The 20,181-nt window shown below is 39.6% G+C and overlaps 1 protein-coding gene across 7 annotated transcripts in view; it reads left to right on the top strand.

The window, feature by feature from the left end:
- The window catches only part of PLCB4 (phospholipase C beta 4), a 387,002-nt gene that overhangs the window by 104,852 nt on the left and 261,969 nt on the right, over window positions 1-20,181 (top strand). The window contains exon 3 of one of the 7 annotated variants that reach the window (XM_070419918.1): window positions 5,725-5,753. The exons of the other annotated variants lie outside the window; for them this stretch is intronic. The gene's annotated coding sequence lies outside the window, so the exon portion shown is untranslated. The remainder of the gene's footprint in view (window positions 1-5,724; window positions 5,754-20,181) is intronic. 7 annotated transcript variants of the gene reach the window in all.

Raw genomic sequence — 20,181 nt, 5'->3', positions numbered from 1 at the left:
ATATATTGGCTTTATTTTTTAAGGACAAGAAGACATATAGTTAATCGCCCTGGCCAGTGGCTCCATTGGTAGGAACATTGTCCTGTACACTGAAAGGTCGCAGGTTCGATTCCAAGTCAGGACACATACCTTGTTTGCAGGTTCCATCCCAGGCCCTAGTCAGCCCATGTGGGAAGTGCGCTCTCTCTCTCTCTCTCTCTCTCTCTCTCTCTCTCTCTCTCTCTTCCTTCCTCTCCCTCTCCCTCTCCTTCTTCCTCCCTCCCTCTCTTCTTTCCTCCGTTCTTTCCTCCCTCCCTTCCTTCCCCTCTCTATAAAAATCAATGAAAATGTCCTTGGGTGAGGATTACAAAAATAAAAAAGATATATAGTTAACTACCTACAGGCTAGAAAAAAATTCTACGTGAATATTTCCTCTATTACTGTTTTTCATACTTAATTTATACTTGCTTTTCTCAGAGATGAAAGGACAGAGTAGTTTTTGCTAACACTTGTGAAGTCAGTTATGATAAAATAACTCAGAAAACCATGTTTTATGAAAAATATTTAGGTTATAAAGAAGCAGCTTTCCACTAGATTACAACAGTATGAGACCTGTACACATTTAGTCATTTCATCTTCTGATATAAAATTGTGTAACATGAAGTAGAGAATTATGGGAAACTATTTCTCTCTCTTACAGTTTTAAGCCCTGATGATAGAGAAATATGAATTATCTTATCCCATAATTTGCAGAGTTGCTTGCATTTGTTGTAAATTCATCTTATAACAAAGGACTACAATTTATGCAGTTTTTATTATATTCTCAGCTTCAATTAAAAATTTAAGATTCTATGACAGGAATCACTGAGCAATTTCCTTTGAGTAGAATATTTAACCCTCTTTCTGCATAAGTTCTACCTATCCTTGAAGGTTCAGCATTACACCCAACCATCTCAAAGCTTTTCTGACAGCTGTCAGTCAACTCTCTGCTGCCCATCTCTCCCTTTCTTGAGTACATATCGCATTAACTTACATTTTGGCATTGTTCTTCTGTGCAGATAACAACTGGTAATAACTCTCTAATTATTTTGTATATTAGCCTCATCGTCATAGTGATATTATAAATTACTCTGTTCCAGAACCCTGTCTGGCATTCAGTGCTTTGTGCTTAGTGCTTAGTGTTTAGTGCTTTTAGAGAGCCTTCACTCAATAAATATTGCCTGCTAATGGCCTGAATATTAAGAGAGGCCACTTGTCTCTACAAACGTTACTAACTTTATTTTCCCCTTCTTCTATCAACTTGCTCTAAGAATAGAATTAACAGAGGATTACTTTAAGGCAAACTAATTTAGAGTTTTATGTTTCTTTTTCCCTTCATTTTTAAAAGTCATTACCATCTATCTGTCCATGTTTCAGTAATAGTCTTAACATTTAGCACTTGAATAATTCCTTCCTCTGTGAAGAACAAATTGTATTTCGAACATAATTTCATTTTCCAGAGTGGCTATAAAGCATGTTGGCCCCATTGATTATCTAGAATGGAAGAAAAATTGAACGCATTGAAGTTCAGTTTCTGAATGACTTGGGGCCAGAAAATGGACCACGCATTGCTTTCAATACATGAGGGCCAGAGACATGGAGTTCTGTGAACAGCTGAACGGCCTCTGCAAGCTTGGATGTGGTCTGTAGTCAGTGGTCTGGAGTAGAGGACTATGCCACAAAGTCTGCTCTATTGGTCAATCCAGCCTTTGTCCTTACTCTAGCCACATCACATGATTGGAACTACCCAACAAAGAAAATAGGGAGCAACCATGTTGGAGTCCTGCCTTGCCCTGCACAGTGCTACTAGCTGCTAATTTTATGCAAACATACTTTCCACCTCTCCTAACAAACCGGGAGATCCAGCAAAACCTGGACTCTTGTTTTCCCCATTAGAAGAGGCATATGCTCTCCAAGTCCAATCCAGCCTCTTCCACATCCCTATATTAGTTTCCATTGCTGCTGTAACAAATTGCCATAAACTTAGTGGCATAAAACAACACGAATTTACCATCTTGCAGGTTTGGAGGTCAGAAATCTAAAATGCATCAGCATGGCTGTGCTTGTCTGGGGACTCTCAGGGAGCCTCTGTTCTTTGCCTTGTCCATCTTCAGGATGCTGCCCAAATTCTGGAGCTCAGGTGTGCATCACTCTGATCTCTGTTTGCATTGTCATATCTCCTTTGATTTTGCTGCCTCCTTCTTTCATTTTATAAGAACCCTTGGGATTACATTGGGCCCACCCATCTTCCCATCTCCAGATCCTTGATTTTAAGCATCTCTAAAGTCCTTTCTTTCATGAAAGGTAACATATCATAGGTTCCAGGGATTAGGATGTAGATAATTTTGGGGGAGCATTATTCCTCCTGCCACACCACAAATCTATCCCCTTCCCACAGTGATACATCTGACCCCTTCATGCTATAAACTCTGAAGTGTTAGACAATTGCAATTGATTTCTACAAACCTGGAGTTGAATATTTATCCAACAAATAAGATTGGAAATATATATATATATATATTTAATTTTTAAAATTACATTTTAAAATTATAGTTCACAGACAATATTATATTAGTTTCAGATGTACAATGAGAATGGAAATATTTTTAAAATTGATCTTTTCCCTCCCTCCTCCTCACAAATCATTATATCTTGTTTTCTTTTCTTTGCTTTTTTTTTGTATTTGCATCTTTTAGTAATGATATGCTATGAAAAACTTGGCATACCATATAGCCATTTTAAAGGGAAGACTACTTTTGATATCTTGTTTTCTGAATGTTATATTTAATAATTTAAAAACTAAACAGCCCTCCCTTCTCTTTTGGGTTGGCTTTATGTCTGTGTTTTGTTGTTATTTTACCTACCTTATTTTATATTTCAGTCCTTTTTACATTGTGGTTTCTTTTTATTCGTAGAGTAAACTTCCTATTCATTAAGTCATTTCTTCCCTCCTTGGTCCCTTAACAACGAATCCCTCAAACCCAAGTTCCTTTCCCCTGTGGAGTTTCTGATGCTGTTGTATTTTGTGTTTTTCTTCTTTGATTCTCCACTTTTTCATGTCTTCTTATTTTCACCCTTTTGTCTTTCTCTCACAATTCTCTTATCTTTGTATTTTTAATATGACAATAGAAAATTGTGTATGTTTTGAACTTGTGACACTGTCATTTATTGGCAAAACGTAGTATACTATCCACTGTTATTTATAAGACAGTGGCAAAATTAATGTCAGAAGTGCAGAAGCTACTTAGTAACCTATGGACTGAGAAAACCTCATCCATACACAAAGGTATCGGAAACAGAAACGATTTGTCCATCTTTTCCAAGGATCATGAAATTTTTTCTTCTGATCTTTCTTATTGTTGCTAATGCTGATAGTGTAGCTGGTGAAATAAACTAATTAGACTTCACTTTACTTAATTAATGGGAAAGGCATCCCGGGTATTGGTCTAGATACAGTGGTCGGCAAACTGCGGCCCCTTGAGTGTGGCTCTTCCACAAAATGCCACGTGCGGGCGCTCACGTACAGTGTGATCGAAACTTCGTGGCCACACTCAAGGGGCCAAAGAGCCACATGTGGCTCGCGAGCCACAGTTTGCCGACCACTGGTCTAGAAGGCCAGGGTATAGAGCAGTGGCTTTTAAAGTGTGGTCCGTAGACCAGCAAATCAATATCACCGGGGAATTTGCTGCAAATGCAAATTACCAGGTCACACTTCAGACCTACTGGATATGAAGATCTTGGGATGCAGCCCAGAAATCTTTGTTCTAACGAGCTCTCCGAGAGATTTTTATGCACAATCGGGTTTCAGAACCATTGGTGTATTTTTACACTAGGGGGCTGAGGAGAAGGCTTAACTCTTCTTTGTCTTCTTTGTAGATCAACTTATGCATTCACTAGCCCCCGTCTCCAGGGATGTCACTTCCAATAAACTATGTTCCTGTACTATTTTCAATTCTAATAAACTGTACAAAGTCACCTTGTCTTACCTCAGAAATAATCATTGGTGGATTGGCATCAGGAAGAAATAGTTCTTAGTTGAACTGTCTACCTACAGGGCTTAAAGCTTAGGCTGTAGCAAACTAAATGGAAATCTCATTCCTGGAACTCACCAATTTTTTCCCCATTTATAAAATTATGGCTGTTTCAATAAGTGCTAATGTTTCAATTCATTGAAGTCTTTAAAATAAATTACCGACTTGCTCCATATGAAAGAAAAAGTTCTATTCCTTCCCCCCTTTGTACCCTGTAAAGTTATTGAAGTACATTTCTTATCTACCACATAAGCCTGTATCCATGGCAAATCAGAAATCCCTAACATTGCCTCCAAATTTGATGTAAAGTACATTGGGCCACTTAAAAAAATACAGTGGAACCTCTGTTCTCAAACTTAATTCATTCCAGAGGCTGTTTGAAAACTGAATCATTTTTTCACATTAGAAATAATGCAAATTGAATGAATCTTTTTCAGACCCCCAAATGATTCCATTTTTACCTTTCTTATATACAATACATGTCTAATGTACTGTTTAATATATAAATACTTTAAAAACAAAAGGGACATGAAATGTAAATGAAAATTTAACAAAAAGAAAATGAAATGTACAGTAAAAGTAAACATTTAATAATAATAAGCAGCAACAAAAGCAAAACAAAATACACCATTAAATATTCATATCACAATTTCTGGAGATATTAAAAGCTCAGAAATCCCCTTTGCAATTCATCTCTCCCAACCCCTTGGTCCAGACAACCACTAGTCGGCTTTCTGTCTCTATAGATTCTTTTTTTGACTTTTTCCAGGATCTCTTACAATAGCCATCATGTATTCTTTTGCTAGCTTTTTTCTTTCAGCATAATGTTTGTGAGATTCTTCCATGTTGTTATGTATATAAGTAGTTGTTGGGGGAAAAGTTCCAAAAGTCAGGATCATTTCCAAAGAACTGACAGGTAGCCTTATTTAAATCCATAAGAGCTTGAATAGGAGAAACTTACATACACAGGCAAAGCAGCTGCACTGCCAGTGGTGACTGGCTGGTAATTACTCACATCCCTCCCATTCGCGCTCTCTCTCTCTCTCTCTTTTTTTTTTTGATTCTCATCCAAGGACATGTTTATTGATTTTTTTTGAGAGAGAGAAAGAGAGAGAGAGAGAGAGAGAGAGAGAGAGAGAGAGAGAGGAGAGAAACATTAATAGGTTGATTCCAGTACTTTTCTGACTGGGAATCAAACCCGAAACCTAGGTATGTGCCCTGTCTTGGAACTGAAACTGCAGCCTTTTTGGTGCACAGGACTATGCTCTCACTAGCTGAGCCACCTGGCCATGGCCAGGCTCTCCTTTTTATAGGCAGTTAATAGTAAAACCATATCGTGAGTAGTCACGTAGACCACCAGAAAGAACAATGCATTTTTAAGTTAATAGATTACATCAGGCAGTTATCCACACTATACATTCATTAACCTCTTTTCTGGGGGCATGACGTTTATCTTTTCTGCTAAGCCTGAGGCTACGGAGAGTTAAACAGTCACAGAAGGTTGAACAGTCACAGAGAGTCCAACATTTCTCAGACGCCTTCATTGCTGGAGCCATGTTGCATCTCTGAGTCCCCTACAATGTTTTTAAAAAAGTTTCTGAGTGTTAATTAATTGTATGGATATATCACAGTTTATTTACCTATTGATGGACATGTGTATTTTTTCCACTTTCAGGCTATCGAAGTTGCTACGAATATTTGTATGTAAGTCTTTGTGTAGACATATCTTTTTATTTCTCTTGAGTAAATACCTAAGAATGAGATAGCTGGGTCATATGCATGCTCAGCTACATCAGAAATTACCAAATTGGTTTTTAAAATGATTGGAGTATTTTGCATTCACACCAGCAATGCCTTAGAGTTTCTACTAGGCCATTTTTACATGTTGTGATGCCAGACAAATAAAAATATAATTTTGTGTTGACACTTAACATACATATATTAACATTATACACACATATGTGTATGTATACAAACACAGAAATGTGGACATGTTTTATTATGTCATATAGCACAACATCAATTTTGCTAGCAAAATACAAGATATAATTCTATACATAATATAATATTCTAACCTGTGATCCTGAACACAAAACACTTAAATTACATATAAATGGTTGATTTCTGTGTCTTTCCTTAATATTTGTTTACTTTTACCATTTTCTGGCCATTAGTAATAGTTAAGTGCTAAACTTTTTTTGGGGGGGAGGGTAATTAATTTTACAAATCTATTGACATTTTCAGAATATTGAACAATAGTTGTCCCCAAGTAGCTAACTTTTAAGAAAAATTATAGAAACCCTAACATGAGGAAATTGTTTTCACTTGTTTCCCCTCCAACTTGAGAAAAAGGTAATTATCATTTGATTTTAGTGTTAGGTCACTCAGTCTAGACTGAGGCCTCTGATATTGAACCATGAGAACCTCTGAGCTGAACAGTGGCGGAGGAGGGTACAAGTGAAAGAAACTAAGGAAGAAATGTCATGTAGGAAGGAGCAAGAGGGATGAACTGGTGGTGAGGCGAAGAGAGATGGCCAAGAAGGGGTGGCCAGGACCCTGGGATCAAATGAGGATGGAACCAATGGATGTGACAGCCGTGGAGACAGGGAGACAAGTCTTACACACACGTCATCATGACACCAAGCAGACTGTGCAAAAAACATCCAGTAGAAGTAACAGCGGCATGCTGTAAAGGTGGAGAGTGAGTCATTCTGTACCTGGAATGGGGAGGGGAAACCAGGGAAAGCTCCAGAAAGAGCAGTTATTTGAAGGACAGGAGAGCAGAGGGATAGAAAGAGCCTCATCTTTATATATGAAATGCCGGAATTGTTGAAAAGTGTCCCTAGAGCATGGGGATAAAATACATGATTGAGTGGTTTGTTGTACAGAATTTTATCCAAAAGGCATGATGACTATTTACACTGCTGCTGCTAATTTATGTTGTACAGCAAGCCGAGTCCCTCGGACCGGGCTGAGCAGGGACAAGGTGCCGGTATAAATTTCAGTGACTCATCTCTCGTGTCTAAAATAGCAGCAGGCTAGGGAACATTTGAGACTTTGCTCCCGATGTATGTCGTCAGTTTGACTCAAATAAATTCTTATAACAAAATAAATAAAATAGCAGCAGGCTAGGGGTCAAAGTGTAGCAAAGGAAGGAAGTCTTTCTGACACATGTTCCTCTTGAAAACCAACTTAGAACCAGTGTATGTAAATCAGCTTTCTTAAGCTGGTGTGGAGAAGAGTGGAATGGGATACACGCGGGAAATGGAACCCGAGCCTGTGTCAAATCATGAAAGGCATTCTGTTTTATGCAAAGAGATTTTGATTTCATCCTATAGGTCAGCTGTTTTCAACATGGCTTTAGGTATATCTTGGGCATGAATGAAGGTATTCTGATGGGGGACATGCCAGGGCACAGAGACTCTCCTTTAAGGGAGTAAGTTTCCAGTTTTTCAACTTCATTATATGGATATATACTCTTCCCTAAAACTGAGCCTCCTCACAATGCATTGGCTCTTCCTTCTCCCTTTTTAACGAAGGAAGGCATTCATTTTATCTTTCCAGAATCATAATATGATACAATGTCCTGTTATGTAAAAACATTCTAAGTGTTAAACAAAAGGACACTTTGCTTGAACCAAAATTGAAGACATATTTGGATCATCGGTTGATAACTAATTAAAATAATTTTGATGATGAACCATAATTAGGCCATCAAAACTCAATAATTTTGAGTTTTGATGGCCTAAAACTCAAAAGGAATTCAGAGATTTGTGCCATGTAGCTACAGCTAAACTCTTAGACACTAATCTACTTATGTAAGCCAAAAGAACTGATCAGTGTAGAAATATATGAAATTGATGTTAAACCTTTATTATTTTAGCACTAAAGAATATTCATCCATAGATGCATGGGTTAATCTTTAAAAGACCTATTGATCTTATCAAGAGATACGTTTTAAAGTTTTATTTCTTATATTTAATAATTATTGACCCAAATTTTATTATGTGTATGTGGTTTTTCTTAATTGTCTACTAGTAAATATTGTATAACTCAGAAGAAATTATTTCACCCTTAGGGGCTAAATTTAAAGTAAGTTAAAACTTAAAAATCTGAATTATATGCATATTTTTATGTATATAGGGATGTATGATAGGCCAATCAATGAAATACTTTGAATCATAAAAATATATGCATTAGGATAAAATTTTGCAGGACAAATAAAATAGAAATAGGAGAAGGGCATAGATAAAACATAAATGTTAAAGAAGAGCTTATTTACAGTGTTTTTAAATGGATAATTATGGGTATCAAATCACTCTAGTGTTTAGATTCTTGTGGATATATTTAAGAGTGATATAACAGCTGTTTTACTGAAAATATCAGCATTGCAACATGCCAAAAATAATATCTTTAACAACTCTTTTGAATGTATGCTGAAAAAAATTAAGATATTTCCTTAAAATTGACTTTTGATTTCATAGTTTTTCTGGATTCTTCTAAAGAGGTATAAGTACAGATGTTTGAGAATTACAGTTATGGGCAATGGGATGTCCCTGAAGCATTTTGAGTAGAGGAACACCTGATCAGATTGGTGGCTTTGGAATGCTATTCTGTTTCTAAGTAGAAGACAGAAAGAATGTAGCATGGAAGTTGGAGGTGATGGGAGACTTGGAGCAAGTATAACAGAGAGTAGAATTATGCAGTCATTTTAATGACCTATGTGCCATTTAGGATATTTTTAGCAGCAAGTAACAAACCCTCAACTTAATTTGACTTATGTGACCTAACAAGAATGCTCAGGGTAAAGTAACTTCTGTATTGGTTAATTCAATGCACTTATTAAGGATGCTGTGTTCCCCTCATGTTGAAAAGTGACTGGCAAAGGGTAAGTGGGTCACCATAACTAGCTTAGACTGATCAAGACTCGTCCCCTGGGACTGGGGCTGGAGCACACCTTACCTGACACACATGGCCTCAGAAGGACAGTGTGAATAACTGAAAAAAATGGAGGCTTGTGCCAGAAGAAGGAAAAGAGGTGAAGAATTCTAGGAAGGCCTCAACCTTGATGTAGCAGTGATTATAGAGAAGCAAGTCAGTACATGACAGGGCAAGTGTTAAGAGTAGATGGGATTTAGCCTCTAACTGGATGTGGAGTATACTGTAAATAGATGGATTGATCCTGGCATGTCTCCCAGGTTTCTGCCTTGTCATCAAATGGATTGTGGGCCATTTAATGAGGTGAGGATCGGAATGGTGGGCAGGTCTGCTAAGCAGAATAATAGGTCTCTAAAGATGTCCAAGTTCTAGTTTCTAGAACATGTTACTATTATCTTCCATGGTAGAATGGAGATTGCAGATGTGATTAAGATTGTGGACCTTGAAGTGAGTAGATTATTTCGGATAATCTGGGTGGGCCCAATCTAGTCAAGGAGACCTTAGAAGTGGAGAACTTTATGACTGTTGTCAAAAAGAGAGACCATGGCGGGGGAGGGGGGCGCGGGAGAGAGAGAAAGCTGGGATGTTAGAAGAAATGGCAGGAGAAATCCAAAGCATGAAAGGAACGTGGGACGGACTTATAATTACTGAAGTTGGAAGAAGGGAGCTGTGAGCCAGGGAATGTGAGTGGCCTGTAGAAAGTGGGAATGACAGGAGACAGATTTTCCCCTAGACCCTCCAGAAAGAAACACAGCCCTGTGGACACTTCGAATTTAGCCTGGTGAGACACACATACTTCTGACCTATACAACTTGAAGCTCATGAACTTGTCTTGCTTTGAGCTACTAGGTTTGTGGGTTTTGGTGTAGGAGCAGTAGAAAACTAATGCACATTTGCCCAGATTTTTCACTGAGGTAGGAGATGAGTTTTTCTCCACTTGATATAGAACTAGATGTGTCAAATGTTTACAGTCTAGAGTCAAGGGCATTTTAGTCTCTCTGAGTGCATGCTTGCTTTAGCAAATGAGATAAAGTAGTTGTGAAGGAGCATTTTATTTGAGGCTTGCTTGTTTTCAAGTCTTTGCACTTCAGGGTCTCCTTTGTCAATGTTAGGGTTTGGAATAGAGGATCTCAGGTTCCCTTCAGCTTGAAAATTCTGAAATTACTTGCCTTAGATAAAGAAAGAAAGGAAGAAAGAAAGAAAGAGAGAAAGAAAGAAAGAAAGAAAGAAAGAAAGCAAGCAAGCATATCACCACCCAACACAGTTTCTTCTCTAGTGAGAATAAGGAAAGTGTGGGGAGAAACACATGTAAGAATTATTGGTGAACATGGGAATATAGCATTCCCTATATGACAGGAGTGTGGGCTGTGCTCCAGCGCCTTATGTAGGAAGGTAACACTCCTAAACGTTTGACACAACTCAGCATGTACCCTGAAATTTCTGTGCTGAAATCCCTCATTTTGCACCAGGGTAAGTGAACTAGAGGGTTCTGAGCAGAAGCATGTGTTGTCCTAATAACCTTGTGGGCCAAATACTCATCATCATAAAAACCTCTCTGTGTCTTGGCATCACTGTGGATTATGACATAAAATAATCTCTGGTACTGTTGAAAGCGTTCTTCTCATGAGCGCTAATACTAATTGTTCAGAGATGTAAATCTCACAAGTGGAACCAGCCTCTTTGATGCAGACTTTTCCATTAGGAAACTGGTGTTACTGTTTGAATTCTGCAAATGAGGGGGTTTGTGAGGTGTGATTGTGTGGGATTGCTGTAGGGAAGAAAGCCTGATGAAATCAGCGCTTTGGGCTACCTCTTGCCTAAACCCAATTTAGCATGAGTAGTGCTCCAAGGGAAAAATCCCCTTCTGCACAGTGCAAAAGTATAATTTCTAATATAACTGCTGCCTTTAACACAAAGACGGCACTCTTGCTAAACCGAAGGAAAGATTGCAGTCACTGTTGCCATGAGGACTGCACAGCTCACTTCAGTGTTGTTAACTGATTCCTTGGCTGAAGATCGTATTCATCCTCTTTCTTACCCAGACAAGGATTCCAAGTGCAAATTCTACAGGGGGGAAAAAAATACTATAGATTTGCTAAGAGTTATCTCATTGACAGGGATTTTGTAATGTGATTCTATCTGGATCAGCTGTTGCTTGCATGCCCTGGAAACCGTTGTTCTCACAAAATTATTTAAGCACTTGAGCAATAATTGAACAAATGTCCTTGAACTTGTTATTCAGACAGGGGCTTGCCAAATTCTAGGGTGAGACTCGTGGAGATGATAAATCCAGTGTGAATGAGGCAGTTAAGCTGCAAGGCCCATATGTTGTGCCTGATTGTGTCACTGGGGAAAGTTCTTTGGAAATTATGACCTTGATCAACCTTGGAACAGCTAATCAGGATGTGGCCACTAGAGAGGTCTTAATGGTTGCCTTTATCAAGGGCCATCACACATCTTTGGCTTCATACTCTGTGTGCAGCTCTCCCGTATTGACATTGTGTTCATGATATTAGTCTTTTCAAGGAACACTGGTACTGATCCACTTAATTTCTGTAAGCAGACTGCCAGTGTCATGGGCGTCTGTTGTAGGAGACTCAGAGTGATGAGCATTGTTTTCTCTCGCCATATTGATCCCCATTCAAGGTGTGTCTCAGAGTAATCTTGATGATGCCCAGCAATCAAGGATTTCCTTGAGGAGTATTTGGCTATATGTTTTCCCACTACACCTTCTGGGTCTCTGTTTCAGTTATTTGGGTTACTCTGACTAAATAACATAGACTGAGTGGCTTAAATGACAAACATTTATTTCTCACATTTCTGGAGGCTGGGAAGTCCAGGACCACGGAGCCAGTAGATTCACTGTCTGATGAAGGCCCTGTTTCTGGTTTGCAGACAGTCACCTTGTCTGTTTTCTCAAATGGCCTTTGCTTGGTGTGCGAAGAGGGACCGAGATCCTGAGTCTCTTTCTCTTTTTAAGGACATTAATCCTATCGCATGACCTTATTAACCCTTATTTACCTCCCCGAAGTCTCACTTCCAAATACACTCACCTTGGGGATTAGAGCCTCAATATATGAATTTTGGGGGAACACAAACATTCTGTTCATAACAACAACAGCAACAAAAAACGAGACAAATAATAGTTGTTCTATAGAGTTTCTTAGAAGAATAGTAATAGAGTATCTCAAAAAGGTGCCCATACATCAATTTTATTTTTTTCTAAAGAAAGGAAATTAAGATCAATGTTAGTAGGAATAGGGCTTGCAAATTACTCTCAGATCTTGGACTCACTTTCTGAAATAATTTTGAGGAAAGGAATGGCAGAGTAAGTAATCGATTTTAAGATCAGGCATGGGAACAATGGTGGCGGGGGGTGGGGTGGTCTTGGTCTGTTTTGTTGTTTTTTTCCCCCACAGCATCTCACATAGCCTGGCCCAGGGTAAACGTTCAAAAAATACATTTTGTGTAAATGCATTGATGATTAGCTAGAGTAGTTTTACAGCAATAAAAAGTGCCTTGTTGAAGATTTGATTCTTCTTTATCTTTGAGCTCAGTGAACAGGTTAAGGCTTCCTTCTCACCCTTATGATGTCAGTCACCTGGACTCTTTACTTGGCTGGGCCTGGTCAAAGTGCCCAAGAGAGGCTTGTGCTTCTTTTTTTTTTGTCTAAAAGTAAAGGCTCAATCATCTCTAGGCCTAACCCACATTGGTGCCTCTGCAGGACTTATTGAGTGCATAGTTGGGGGGTGTACTGGTTTGACCGTAATAACAGGTGACAGAAGCTTCTGGCAGAGGTAGAGATGAAAGGTATGGGGTTGGCCTGTCCTAGGCTGGGACCAGCTGGCCCAGTGAGTCCAGGATGGAGAGGTACCTGGGACATGGGGTTGTCAGTCCTCACACCAGACTGGCTGGTCACTTGGTGCTAAAACCCCAGCCCCTCTACCATGACCTGCATGGTGGTTCTTAGGCAGCTGTCTCACCTGTGTCCTCTCTATGCTCTTACATGTCATCAGGAGGAAGAGATTGGGGGTACAGAAGAAAGAAAAATACAAGATACAAAACAAAAAAGTAACAAATGAATTGAACAAAATCAAGCTCATATATACAAATAACAAAATGGTGATTACCAGAGAGGAAGGAGGGAGGGGGTAGGGCAGATTGAGTAAAGGGCATCAAATATATGGTAATAGAAGGGAAATAATTTTGGTGGTGAGCATGTAAATTATAATGTTGTATATCTAAAACTTACATAATGTTATTCATAAGTGTTACCTCAATAAATTTACAATTACAAAAAAGTCCAAAGAGACACAGCAGAAAAAGAAAAACAAAACAAAACACTCAGATTGAGTCAACATATAATCGTTCATTTCAAATCTTATTCACAAGTAAGAATGTGCTTCGTGGGACCTGAAGCTTTTACTCAGTGGGGACTTCAGGACCCAACACAGCTTTCTTCAGGGACCCAGAACAAAACCTGGGGGTCTGCAGTGGCTACTAAAGATCATGGTCAAAGCCTCTCCTGCCCTTGAAGGATATTGTCCCAACACGAGTGGCTCACAAGTTTTCTCTACTTTGTAGACAAGTGTCTCTCCCAGGCTAGTGGACCTGGGGGCTCTCCCATCCCATGAAAATGTGCTGTGGTGTGTGTGTCCTGGCCCAGATGACCTGAGCAACGGGGTGACTTCAGATTGGATCATTGCATCCCTCTCTGTCAGTGCTGTCGTGGGAAGCATTCTCCTTGGCCACACTCTCTCCCCGCTTCAGTCGGTGCCATGTAGGATAAATACTGTTGGGCTGATGTGGTCCTCCCAGAACCTGATAGGGAAGCAATTCTAAGACAAGGCAGAGCAGGTAGCATGGGGAAAGGGCTGTGATACCCCAGAGGAGATAGGAATTCTTTCCCGTGACCACAGGTAAGATAGAACAAAGATGTGCTAGAATTTTAAAATTAAGTTTTGGAATAATATGTAAAGGAATCATCAAGCCTGATATACTCATTTAGATAAGAGTGTTGGTCTAATCTAATTTATCACTTTTAAATTACTTTATTTGCAATTGCAATTGTAGAATATAATGTTTTTAATGCTTACTATGGTTTTTGGAAATATACATGGTTATTTAAAGTTGTATATGAATTGAATGAGAGAAAAAAGACTCTGACTTTTTTATTCTTGTAAGGTATTGAGAAACATCTTAATTTCAATTGGACATCCTGATATATTATTGATAAGTCTTAGGCTACACCACATAAAATAGATGATTTTGTTAGTCAAAATGGTTGAATATTAATAATTTCATATGGTTCATCCAAATATATTTATACCTGTGGTTTTTCTATCTAGATACATGTAGATTAATCTGTGAAATTATTGCTCTGTCATAACGATATTAAACTGAGGAATCTGCTTCAACACGAACTACTCTGTCATTTTTGCAAGTACAGATTTTGTTTTCCTGCGTTTCTTTTAAAAAGAGGCAGAGTTAATTTTAGAAATCTAAAGCAATTTAATGTACTAGAATATGGGAACTTTCAAAGGAGGAGGGAAATTGAAGGTAGAAGGCATCCTATTCCATGCAGTGAATCTTAAATTCTGGGCACCTCCTGCCATCCGGTACTGTGGCAATGGAAAGGGGATCAACACCCTTTATCTTCTTTCTTGGCTTAATTTCAGCTGTCTGTTTTCCTTGCTTTATTTGGCTCAGAACGAACCAGGGTGATCTTTTATGTGAATGTTCTTACCTTAGAAAGTACTTTTTAAAAAAAGTTCTAGGGGAGACCCCCCCACCCTGCCCCACCGGTGTGGTGGAAACCATGTAATTGAATGTGCTGTATTTGAGAAGCTATCATAGTTTCTTTAGTTCTAAAAATGATTCAGATGGATAACATTCTATGACCATGGGTGTTCTGTTGTTTTGAAATTTAAATTCGTATTAAAAGAAAGCATTTGAGGGCGGTAATCTAGCATCCCTCTTCAGAAAACCTCCCTGAGTTTTATGATTCGGAAACAACATTTTTATACAACTAGCTGACTTTTAAAGAAATAAAACATTGCCACTGTGGACTGACTTATGGGCTGTAAAATACTTTTTTTTTAATTGTTGTATACATATGGCACACTCCTCTGGGCCCTGGTTTCATTAGAAAAAACAGGATCTTGACAGTCACAACTGTTAACTTATGTTGCACACAGCTCAGAACTGCACATAGGTGAAACCTGCTGACCGTGAACACTTCGCTTTTTTGTGGACAAACTTGCTGAGATGGAGTCCTATATCAAATAGAAGGTGCAAAATTGAAACCTCGGTGTTTGACTGATAACCTTTTCTAAAGATTTTGGGGAATTTATGTTGAAATTTATCAAGAGCATGTTACTCTGTCTTGTTCTTAAAAATCACCCTTGACTTCTTACCTTTCTTTCCACCTATGCACAGAATGATGGTAAATCCTGTCTGCTCTGCCTTTTCTGCCTTCAGAAAGTACCCACCTTTCTTTTACCTCTTTTATGGCTGCCACCCTGGTCTGAGCCACGTTCTCCTTCGCGCGGATTACTGATCTCTTTTCGTCCAGGGTTGTCCCTTCTGTAGTCTGTTCTCACTCAGCAACCAGGGTGACCTGTTAGGCATTAGTCAGACCCTGCCCCTCCCTGCTCAGAATCCTCCAGTAGGTCCTCATCTGACTCCTGGGCAAGCCAGAGTCTTGACTGTGACCTCCCAGGCCTGTGTGGTCTGACCACTGCCTATCTCTACCTCTCTCTGCTCGCACTGGCTTCCTGGCTGCTCCTTGAACACACAGGCATGCTGTCAGCTGAGGGTCTTTGCTCGGTTCTTTCCTCTCTCAGTCATCCTCTTCCTTCCGCCAGGAATCTTCATGGCTAATTCCCTCACCTCCTTCACATTTTTGCTTAACTGTCAATCTTCTCTTCTTGTCAACCTCTATCCTGTTTCCTACTTTTTTCTTTTTCCATAGTACGTACCACCTTTCAACTTATATAATTTAACTCTTTATTGGGTTTAATGTTTATTCTGTCTCTCCTCTCTAGAACGTATGCATCATGATGGGGGTGTGGTGGTGGTTTTGTTTACTGATGCGCCCAAGCACCTTGAATAGTACCTGAGATGGAGTAGCAACCCAGTAAATATCTGTCACATAAATGAAGGCTCACATAAGGGTGATGGGTGGACTCTTACTGTCCCTTGACCACAGGTGCATCTTTTTTAAAAATCAAATTTAATGAATCTTAAAGCTATGTCATATGATATTGGTTTCCAACTTCACATTTTACTAATGTCCACTAATGAGGTGAGTCAAAAGAAAGTTTTTAAAAAATAGTATTAGTTATAACCGGCTCTTATTGTTTTGTTCTGGTAATGGCAGATTAGGCTCTGCCAGCACAGCCAATAAACTTCCACCTGATTTTTAAAGGACTTTGATTGGGGTGAAGCTGTGTTCAGGAAAGGGCCACCCTAACATCTGTGGAAAATAATCTTGTAGCTTTGATTCCACTTCCCTGAAACCAACTGATAAACTGAATAAAAATGGGCATTGTTATTTTGCGAAGTGGCCTGAATAGTCCCTGAGGTCATGGCTTCCACTGAACTCACTCTTCTGGCCTTCCTGTCTGACCATTTATGAGCCTTCTGGGTGTGGGAAACTCAGGGGAGTTAGCAGCGACCTCTCTCCTGCTTCCCAGGGGATGCTTCGGGCCCTCTCTGCACAGATCTGTTCTCTTCTCTTTTGGCCAGCGTCCTTCTAGCTGGAATTATAGTTAACTTATGCTTCTCTTCCCAACCTGTTTACCTAATGAGTTCCTTTCCTCTCAGCCATTCTTGGGGAGGGCCAGGATAGCCCAGAGAAATAAAATCATCACTGCTGCCTCTGAGCTTTGTGTATCAGCATGTCCTTTAGAATTGATCCCCAGCCAGATGCAGCAGGCACTCAGACCTTTGTGCTGTGGCCTCAGTGCCTCCCTTACTTGCTTTCTGCCACTTCCTTATAGGTAATCTTTATTCTGGTCAGAGAGGAAGACTGGCCACTTGCAAAACACAGCCATACTCTCCCCATGACGACTCTGCAGGAAACAGCAGGGCCACTTCTTGCTCCAACTCCCTTTCCCTTAGCTGCCAAGGTCCCCAATTAAACTTTCTGTGTTCCTCTTTTAACCCTGAAGCCAGTCTGCCTTCTGTTGTCTCATTGTACTTTGGTTTAGTTCAGCAGCACAAATACCAGACATTCCAGACTGTAAACTCTCTGAGGGCAAGGACATGTTCTTTTTCTTTTCTTTTTTAAAATAATATAATGTTATTGACTTCAGAGAGAGGAAGGGAGAATGAGAGAGAGGTAGAAACACCAATGATGAGAATCATTGATTGGCTGCCTCCTGCACGCTACCTACTGGGGCTTGAGCCCACAACCCGGGCATGTGTCCTGACCAGTAATTGAACTGTGACCTCCTGGTTCATGGGTCAATGCTCAACCATTGAGCAACACTAGCCGGGCAGGACATATGTTCTTTATTTTCCCCTCAGACCCTGTGTGTAATCCATTGCTGGTTATGGATTCACTGACTACTTTATAGAACCTTGAAATGTTACTGATTGGAGACTCTGGAAATTAAAAAAAAAGTTTATCTGTTCTTGTGGCTGAGTAGTATTCCCTTGTATCTATGAACCACATCTTCTTTATCCAATCCTCTGTCAAAGGACACTTTGGTTGCTGCAAATAATTCTGCAATGAACATAGGGGTGCATATATCTTTATGAAGAAATGTTTTCAAAATTTTCAGGTAGATACCCAGAAGAGGGGTTGCTGTGTCATATGGTAACTCTATTCTTAATTTTCTGAGGAACCTCCATACTGTTCACCATAGTAACTGTATTGGTTTACATTCCCACCAGCAGTGAATGATGGTTCCTTTTACTCCACAGCCTCTCCAACACTTACTACTTGCCTTGTTGATAATAGCCATTCTAAGAAGTGTTAGGTGGTATCTCGTTGTAGTTTTTTTGTTTTTTTAGAACATTTCTTTTATTTAAATTTTACTTTTATTTATTGATTAAGGTATTAGATATGTGTCCTTATCCTCCCATCCGCCCCCCCCCCCCCCGCCCACTCCTCCACTCATACCCTCACTGCCCTGGTGTCTGTGTCCATCGGTTAGGCTTATATGCATGCATACAAGTCCTTTGGTTGATCTCTCCCCCTTACTCCCACCCTCCCCTACCTTCCCTCTGAGGTTTGACGGTCTGATGGATGCTTCTCTGTCTCTGGATCTGTTTTTGTTCATCAGTTTATGTTGTTCATTATATTCCACAGATGAATGAGATCATGTGATATTTATCTTTCTCTGACTGGTTTATTTTGCTTAGCATAATGCTCTCCAGTTCCATCCATGCTGTTGCAAATGGTAAGAATTCCTTTGTTACAGCAGCGTAGTATTCCATTGTGTAGATGTACCACAGTTTTTTAATCCACTCATCTGCTGATGGGCACTTAGGCTGTTTCCAAATCCTTTTTTTAAAAAAAATATATTTTATTGATTTTTTACAGAGAGGAAGGGAAAGAGATAGAGAGTGTTAGAAACATCGATGAGAGAGAAACATCGATCAGCTGCCTCCTGCACATCTCCTACTGGGGATGTGCCCGCAACCCAGGTACATGCCCTTGACCGGAATCGAACCTGGGACCCTTCAGTCTGCAGGCCGACGCTCTATCCACTGAGCCAAACTGGTTTCGGCGTGTTTCCAAATCTTAGCTATGATAAATTGTGCTGCTATGAACATAGGGGTGCATATATCTTTTCTGATTGGTGTTTCTAGTTTTGATTTGAAGTTGAGCATACTGCCATTTGTGACAGTATGGATGGACCTTGAGAATATCATGCTAAGCTAAGTAAGTTAGACAAAAAAAGTTAAGAACCATATGATTCCACTCACATGTGGGATATAACACTGAACGCAACAAATGAACAAACAAGAAAAACAAAAATTCATAGCAACGGACAACAGTATAGTGGTTACAGAGGGAAGGGGGTTAGTAAAGGGTACAGGAGGTCAACTATATGGTGACAGAAGATGATTTTGACTTTGGGTAGTGGGCACACAGGGAAATATGCAGATCATGCATCATAGCAATGCATACTTGAAACCTATAATCTCATTAACCAAGGTCACTCCAATAAATTTAATAAAAATGTTTACTCTGCAGTTTCTAGAACTGTCCTGATTTTTAAGTAGAAATTCTGTCCCTTTACCTTCCATAAATATAGTTGTGTTTTTCCAGTGACACACACTGATTTAATTTTAGCTCGGATAACTAGAGTTACCGTAGACAAACATCACCCAGTAGTTTACTCTGTCACGTGTATGAGTTGAAACTAAAAGAAGTTACTAGGGTGAGGGTTGAGACCCTCCCTGCATTTTTTATGATAGTTTGATGGAGATCTTTTGAGACTTATTCTTATAGCTCTCTCTATTTTGATCCAAAACATGTTGTAAATATCGTCTTGGTAATAAACCTAAATACATACTTTTTTACGCTCAAACCAGAAGTTTTCTCCCAGCCACAGGTCAGGCACATCTACAAGGTAATATTCATTCATTCATTCTTTCCAGCAAATGTTTATTGAGTGTCTGCTATGCGTCAGGCCCATAATGTGAATAAATCAGACAAAAGCCCCCACCTTCATGAAGCTTACATACAAGGGATGGAAGAAGATAAAAAGCAAGTAAAATGACAAGTGTGCCAGACAATGATAAATCCTATGGAGAAAACGGGGGAACAGAGAATGCTGGGCAGGAGTGAGGAGAATTGCAACTTAAAATAAGGCTATTGGCAGAGGCCTGAAGGTGGTGAAATAATGAGCCCTGTGGATTTCTACATGAAGAACATTCTGGGCACAGGGAGCAGTGACTTGTGGGAGTGGGTCGTCATGTGCAAGGAACAGCATGGACACCATTCTGCAATATGGACAGGGTGGTGGGAGAGGACTAGATGTGTTCAGAGGTCGAAGGGTTCAGACCACATTAGTCCTTTAACCGTGGGTTTCTCCACCTTGGCACTACTGGATAGTAGTGCTGTATATTTCTTCCTTGTGGGGGACTGTCCAGTGCATTGTAGGATGTTTAGCAGCATTTCTGGATTCTACATAACAGATACCAGTGGAACCCCCGTTCCCCCCAATTGTGACAA

This window comes from Myotis yumanensis, unplaced genomic scaffold, assembly GCF_028538775.1.
Source record: "Myotis yumanensis isolate MYYU_CA2020_CCGP unplaced genomic scaffold, mMyoYum1.0.hap1 SCAF_7, whole genome shotgun sequence".
Classification (NCBI taxonomy): Eukaryota; Metazoa; Chordata; class Mammalia; order Chiroptera; family Vespertilionidae; genus Myotis; species Myotis yumanensis.
This window is presented reverse-complemented; position numbering and strand designations above follow the sequence as displayed.